This window comes from Nansenia antarctica, assembly GCF_963989245.1.
Source record: "Nansenia antarctica genome assembly, chromosome: 4".
NCBI lineage: Eukaryota > Metazoa > Chordata > Actinopteri > Argentiniformes > Microstomatidae > Nansenia > Nansenia antarctica.
Genome location: NC_137689.1, coordinates 71,595,972 through 71,603,471, shown reverse-complemented (window position 1 = coordinate 71,603,471; position 7,500 = coordinate 71,595,972). Strand labels below are relative to the sequence as shown.

At 40.8% G+C, this 7,500-nt stretch overlaps 1 protein-coding gene and 1 long non-coding RNA gene across 5 annotated transcripts in view; one reads left to right on the top strand and one right to left on the bottom strand.

Moving 5' to 3' along the window:
- The window catches only part of LOC308156344 (transmembrane protein 132D), a gene marked incomplete at both ends in the record, with an annotated part of 41,641 nt that overhangs the window by 5,321 nt on the left and 28,820 nt on the right, over positions 1-7,500 (top strand). The gene's annotated exons all lie outside the window — the stretch shown is intronic.
- Positions 3,213-5,687, bottom strand: LOC308154747. 4 transcript variants are annotated; one of them, XR_013937386.1, is made up of 9 exons: positions 5,575-5,686; positions 4,918-5,030; positions 4,787-4,837; positions 4,431-4,475; positions 4,283-4,347; positions 4,044-4,161; positions 3,768-3,836; positions 3,617-3,674; positions 3,255-3,337 (listed from the first exon to the last, which is right to left on the bottom strand). It is a non-coding gene; the product is annotated as an uncharacterized lncRNA (long non-coding RNA). The 4 variants fall into 4 exon arrangements; XR_013937385.1 differs by lacking the exon at positions 3,617-3,674 and having other exon boundaries at positions 3,213-3,337; XR_013937384.1 differs by having other exon boundaries at positions 3,617-3,836; positions 5,575-5,687.

The window sequence follows — 7,500 nt, the reverse complement described above, 5'->3', positions numbered from 1 at the left end:
AAAGCATCGCAATCGTTAACCTCATTTCCCCCCCCCCCTGTGAAGGGATTTTTTTTTGTCAGTGTATCCAAGGTACTAAAATGTGACCAAGTGGTGTGACTGGCCGGCCAGGGTTTTGTGTGGCAAATAATGATTTTCATTGTCATTTGAGGCACTTAAAAATGAGAGGGGCAAAAAGCCTAGAATAACGATGATATACTATAGTACAGTTCAGGAGAGGGAGTTCGTGAAGGATGAGTTCCATGCATTTAAATGGTTACTTAAGGCCAGTTGGCTGACTAAGGGGTGTGCCGTCACCTCCTCCAAGGCCGCGGCGCGACGCTTCAACAGAGACGCTACTTGTGTCGCCTTCCTGTTCCGCTCCCTTCATAGATTAGCCCTCATCATCCCTCCTTCCTCATCCCTCCTCCCCCCCCCCCTGCCCTGGTCTAGTCTACCCTCAGACTGGGGGGAGTTGAGGAACTCACTCTTCCATAGACGGATGGGGGAAGTAATTGGGAAATGATTCAAGCCGCCCCCTTCATATCTTAACATCCCATTAGCGTTTGAAACAGGGATCTCTGGATATTTACGTTCATAAATAATGCATCGGTTTAATAGACCGAGAAAACAAATAACTAACAGACTGCCTTCAGTCCTTTGAACGAAAATGAACTTATTACGCAGGCGAGAGTCTACCGCACCAGAACACACAGCTCTGAACACACGGAACCTCTGCGTTGGCGGGTTGCTACGCTTCGCCATGGATACATCACAGACCAGAATCAAACAGCTTTTATTGGAAGATTTCGGATCAGATTTACTGCAGAGTTGTTGTTTTTTTGAGATATGTAACATGCATTTTCGTCACTCCTAGCTTGGCTTAATGGGTTTGTTTGAAAAACACCAGAAATCCAAATATCCTCTCCTCTTGTCCCCTGACGCAGAGCGGCAGTTACAATGATATCATGAACCCCTTCACCGACCTTTCACTGACCCCTAATCCTCAAGAGTTGATCCGCTGTTGTGTCAGTGCCAGAGCTGGAGAGTAGGGTCCATCTGCGCGCAACAAATCCAACACCCGGAAATGTGTTATGCAAATATGCAGGCGCGGTATGATGACGTATGGTACATCACATTTCCGGGTGATGGATTTGATGCGCGCAGCGCAGATGGATACACTAGGAGTAAACCATGAATCGCCTTACTACGGCCTTACTACGGTGAAAACTACGGAAAAAAACTAATATGTAGAGTACAGTCCTATCAATTGTTCGAAAAGGAGTAGGAAGAAGCCTGTCCTACCCCTGTTTATACTTAACAATTATGCTTACATTATATAATCCAATTAATTAATACATATATTTCAGTATCATCCGTTCTAATACTTTTTCATTAAAAATAATTTAAACCTTTTTTTAAATAGAGCAATAGAGCAATATTTCTGCTTTCCTTCATATTTTCTTCATATTTTTGACATTAGGAACAAGTTATTAGTGTGATCACGATATCCGACCTCATGTACAATCTGTACTGCAGTAAAAATGTGGAACGCCCTTCCTATAATCTTAAAGGAGTGCAAAACACTGCCCACCTTCAAAACCACTCTCAAAAAACATTTACAGGAGGCTGCAATCCGTAACTGGACCCTCTAAATCAAAAATCAGATTAAAAGACCCGAACTACCCACTGTACATACTTTGTGTTTTGTCCCCCGCCCCCACCTGTGGTGTATGTCCCCACCTGCCCTACCCGCTGTACATACCTGATGTTTTGTTGTATTGTTCTTCCCATGATGGATGTATTTTTATCTTGTAGATAGTAATAGTTATTTGTCTGTATTATCTTGTAGATAGTACTAGTTTGTTTTGTCGGTCTTACATGTAACGATGAATTGAGAATCAAGGACCCCAATTGAAATAAGCCAGTGGCTTTCTTGGGTTTTTATCCTGTTAGTTGACCTTGTATGTAATATGTACTTTCATGTACCTACTTCTGCAAATCTTCTAATAAAGTTTTCAATCAATCAATCAAAATCCTCATAGCTTTTTTCTGTAGTGTAATCAATGGGTTTAAAGTGCTTTTATATTCATTTCCCCATATCTCCACACAGTAACTCAAATAGGGTAAGACAAGACAACAATATAGAGTATACAACATCCTCTGTTCCAGAATATGTTTTGCCCTGCACAATACTGCAATACTCCTTGATACTTTGGATCTAACGTATCTTATATGAGATTTCCAACAGAATTTACTGGGCTTAAAGTGCAGACTCTCAGCTTTAGGTTAAGGGTATTCACATCCAAATTGAAGGAAGGGTTTATGAATTATAGCTCTTATGTATAATAACCAACAGTAATTAGACAATTGACTCAAAAGCTGTTTCATGGGCCAGTGTGGGCTATTTATTCCTTCATTATTTCTTTATCAATTAAGCAGGTAAAAGGTCTGAGTTGATTCCAAGTGTGGCATTTGCATTTGCAGTCAACAGAGCTCTCAATGCAACTGAAACAGGCCATCCTTAGGCTGTAAAATGCACTTCAATTACATCTGGATTGTTTCATTTCAAATCCTTTGTGGTGGCATACAGAGACAAAATTATGGAAATTGTGTCACTGTCCAAATACTTCCAGACCTAACTGTATATAAATAAAAGAATGTCAATGACCCCAGGTGTGGGACTTTATTAGGTCAAACAGGTTTGAGGGGTCAGGCAAAGGACTTGGTGGAGTCAGGCAAGGGTCAGGCGATCATCGTTGTAATCCATGGAGCAAGGCAGGAACCGTGGTGCAAGGTGCTGGGCTGGAGGTGTCCATGGTGCTGAGTGCACACTGATGAGCTAAATAAAACATTCTATTTCTGATGTCAACAGCACTAGGGCTCCTTCACAAAACCCTTACTGGAATCTTCATACACTCTGTGAATTAGTCTTTACTTTCTGATGAGTCAACAGCAATAACCCCATCCAGTGCGACATGTAGATAGCATATATTTAGAATATGTAAAATGCAAACACCAGAAATGCAAGAAAGTTTATGAGGTATACCAAATGGAATTAATAACAAGTGTTACAACCCTTCTGTCTAGAGTAAAATAAGGGCCTAACAGGGTAGAGTGCAGAATGTACAGGTGTGTTGCAACACAAATGCCCAAAAAAAGTGTACAAGGGATCAAATCAATTCAAGCTTTATTTGTATAGCGCATCTCACAAGATACGACTCAATGCGCTTCAATCAAGACATCATTGCTGATTGCACTTTAGCACAAGTGCTCTTTCAACATTGTCTCTATGGTCTTTCAGCTTCCTTTTCTTCTCACATTTTCGACCATATAATGGTGAGACAGCTGCTTCTCACTGTTGAGACAAAATGTTATAAAGAAGTGATTAATAATTAATTTAAGAAACTCACATTCATCAGTGGTTGCAAACTGTCATGGAATTTGTATTAGCACTCTCCTCATGTTTCCAAAATGCATTGCAAATGCAATGCACTAACAAGTCATTGGTCACTCTTCGTTGGTGTTGGACTTGTTGAGCCCTTTCCTAAAATAATAATACAGTGCTTAACCATGTTACAATGAAAAGGTGCAGTTAAGTACTGAATGAGTCACTTTCTTTCCTTGATCATTCTACCTCAAGTGTCCTGATAGAAAGTGTGGTTTCACTTTCCAGGCTTCTGACATCTTTGTCCCTGGTAACAGGATACACACATAAGCATGACTATGTGTACAGCTGTGAATGGTGGATAGTATGTTTGTATGCAATAAACTTCATTCACACTAACCAATTCTTTAGGAGGAAAGCTGTAAGGCCTCTTGAAGTACGTGTGGTCCTCGTCAGTGTCCAGTGGCATCTGTACAGAGTCCACCATTATTGCCAGTATGTTTTACATGAAAGGGTTAACTACTTCAAAAAGAGATCCAGGCTGGATTCAGAATGACACAGTACCACTAAACATATTGCATGTGCCATAAAGTTGCATGGAGTATGTGTTTTAGGAGCAGTAGCCCATTCAGAAACAGGCACACGGTCATAGATACTTAGTGAGAGATGCACTGACCATGGTGTTGCTTGCATGACTCCTTTTAACACTTGAATAGGTCCTGAATACAGGTGGGACACTGTCGTGAAGGGTCGCTCTGCCTTCCTCACTAAAGTGAGCAAACTTCCTTCCATATCTGAAATTAACACACATTATCTTCACCGGAAGGTTGAATTGTAGGGCCAGGTGTTACCCCAAAGTCCTCTTGATAATAAATGTACAAATACAATTATTATTTTTGTAGCACTGCAGCATACCCTTCCAGCCCAAGGTTTTCCACCAGGACAATACACCACCACCTTCTCAGGAGAGACATGTCATCCTAAAGAAAGAGCAGTTACTCAATTTGCATTCAAAGTCTTATAGCATATTGATATAATGGGTTCTTGTTTTCTTAATACTTACAATGCTGAAGTCAAAGGTAGCCTCCATGGCGAAATACCAGGCATACTGTAATGAGAAAAGACACAAAGACAAGATTACCATGTGACAGCTTATAACTCAGTGAGAAGGTAGTCACACACATCCAATGAAATGTACATGGCTGATAACTCCATAGGAAAGTGATATGAGAGGTCTGCACACATGAATGTTCCTTAATACCTTTTATTGCACACCTTTTTATTTGCAAATGCACAAACAGAATGTTGGTCAGGTCTAAGTGGTGGTCAGTCATTGTTACATACATTTACACATTTTTTTGATGGTTTTAAGGAACAATCAAGTGTGCCATATCACTTGGTGGCATTACCATAACTCACCATTATCATGAAGACACCACAGTCATTGCCACTGGTCTGCCTCGGAAGCCCCTGTACGAAGAAATGTTAGTTAGAGAATAGTAGGTAATTATGACTATAGCTATAATATGATAGTAACATTCAAACAATACCTCCAAATCCAGACCAGTCTTCTCTGTCCAGGATCCCGCAACAATTTTCTCAGCAACACCCCTTATATTTATAAATTTATAAATTTATAAAAAGCATTTATAAAAAGCATATCCTAAAAGAAATAAAGAAAGTGATTTAGAAGATAGGCCTACTAGAAACATACCAATAAGTTGTATTTTTGTAAATACATAATTTGAAAAAAGGTGTTTGTGAGAACAATACATAATCATGTCACTAACAAATAATAGACCCCTGGTCTGAGGTAGATTACTCTTCCTGCTACGACTGGTGAATTGATGATTCACTTGCTTAGTCAAATGTATTGATTAAAAGTCGCTTTGGAAACAGGCGTCTGCTAAATGCCCAAACTTTTATTAAATAAAAATTCGATAACATAGGGTCCATGCCTATAACTTGAACTTTTGCATTTGAATTAATAATTAAACCCACATTAGGTAATTAATTCAGCGTTGCTAACAGGTCAGAACCGTAATATAAATCTAATGTGGAATGTGAAAGCTCACACAAACATCAAATGAGCCCACAATGTCTGATCTAAAACTAATTTACACCAAGGATGTGCTGGGGCACAGAAATAACACATTAACACCATTTAAAATTCAAATGATGACATGATAATATATAGGTGGACTTACCTCCATATTTCACAGCAGAACTATGGTGGAACTGCATATGAGATAGAAGAGCAGGGTACTTCCCTGCCTTGTGACAACATGGACACTGGAATGTGTCCAAGTCCAATCTCTTAAGCGCAGGATATTGTCCATCTGGAAACATCATGTTGGTCTATGGAAGAATAAAATATAATTAGGTGAATGTATCGAATGTGACTCCAAATAACTTTCATTTCCTTTAAATTGAATATTTCATTCCTTTAATTCATCTTGCTTGAAAATATGTGACCTGAGCTCAAAATATTATATGTGCAACCTACATACAACAGTGAACACACTACCAAAGTTCGAAAATAGCATATAGTTCATCTTTAACTTAGTGTTAGTTGTAATAATTACCACGTGAAAGTCATTCCCTTCCCCCCACCTGAGCGCGGCGTTTTTTAGCCCTGCCGGCTGTACATGTTTATCTTTGTTTTGTCACTATTTGCACTTCTGGTTATATGCATAACTGCATTTTGTTGTTGGTACTTGTACTCAGCAATGACAATAAAGTTGAATCTAATCTCATATCTGATAACGCTAAACCACATAGAATTACCCAATTAGATGAACAAAACTACAGCCAAATGCGTAACACATGCAACAACCTAAATAATAAATACATATATGAAAACTATAACATGTTCATTAATAATATTTCGAAATTCAATTCTCACCTGAGCTGCATTTGCCATTGTACTTGTAATCCTTCAAAATCTCGCGGATTCTCGCGGTTTCTTTTACCGACGCGCTTACGATGACGTGGCCCAACACATTTCCGGGTGTTGGATTTGTTGCGCGCAGATGGATACTATAGGGAGTAGGAGAGAGATATCCAAGATGGCCACTTCCCTTGGGGTTACTTAAACAGACCAAAGCAATCAAGTGCAGATCACAAAAACAACAAAAATAGAAGGATTTTGCGTGCATGAAGACAAAACATTTTCAATTTGAAGCGTTGTCAACATTGTTTCATTGTTCCGCCACGTTGTCACTGTTCTGCCAAGGGCAAGAACCCACAAATACATTAGGAAAATCATCCGTTTTTGTCTTTAAAGTGAATTGTATTCATGTCTCATAGGGACCGACGGCTTTAATCCTCTTTAATCCGCTCTCTTGGAGCGTGGGAGAGGAACTAACTGTAGTTAGTTTGGCTGGAGCACGGGAGAGGTACAGTACTTACCCTGGTTAGTTTGGTTGGAGCATGGTAGAGGAACTAACCTAGTTAGTTTGGTTGGAGCATGGAAGAGGGACTGACCCTATAGTTTGGTTGGAGCATGGAAGAGGGACTGACCCTAGTTAGTTTGGTTGGAGCATGGGAGAGGGACTAACCTAGTTAGTTTGGTTGGAGAGTGGGAGAGGTACAGTACTGACTCTGGTTAGTTTGGTTGGAGCGTGGTAGAGGGACTGACCTAGTTAGTTTGGTTGGAACATGGGAGAGAGGGGAGGGTGCGGGGGTGGTGCAGTAGGAACACTAGGGGGGGGGGGGCGTCCGAGGGTGACAAGCAATAAAAACATTCTCTGAATGACAGGCCAAAGGGGCAAGCTAACCCATTCATTGGAAAGATTCATTCCAATGCCAAGTGAACTTCCCACTTTCACTGAGCCACTGAAGTTGTCCGTCCACCCCCCCCCCCCCTTGGCCTCTCATCCTCTGGTAGAGCTCTCCAGATCCAGGCTGGGACTTACTGTCGTCGAGAGAGAGGGGGGGGGTCGGGAACGCACTGAGACCAGGGTTTAAGCCCAAGTGGAGCATGGCTCGGTTTTGGCTTGGCTTGGTCCAGAGATTGATTCTTCCTGGGAAAAAATCAGTGCTCCACTTCACTTCACTTTATCCGGCCCAAGATTGAATCCAGACCCCCAGGTTTAGGACAGATAATCCGTGGCCTGATTGAAAAGCGACAT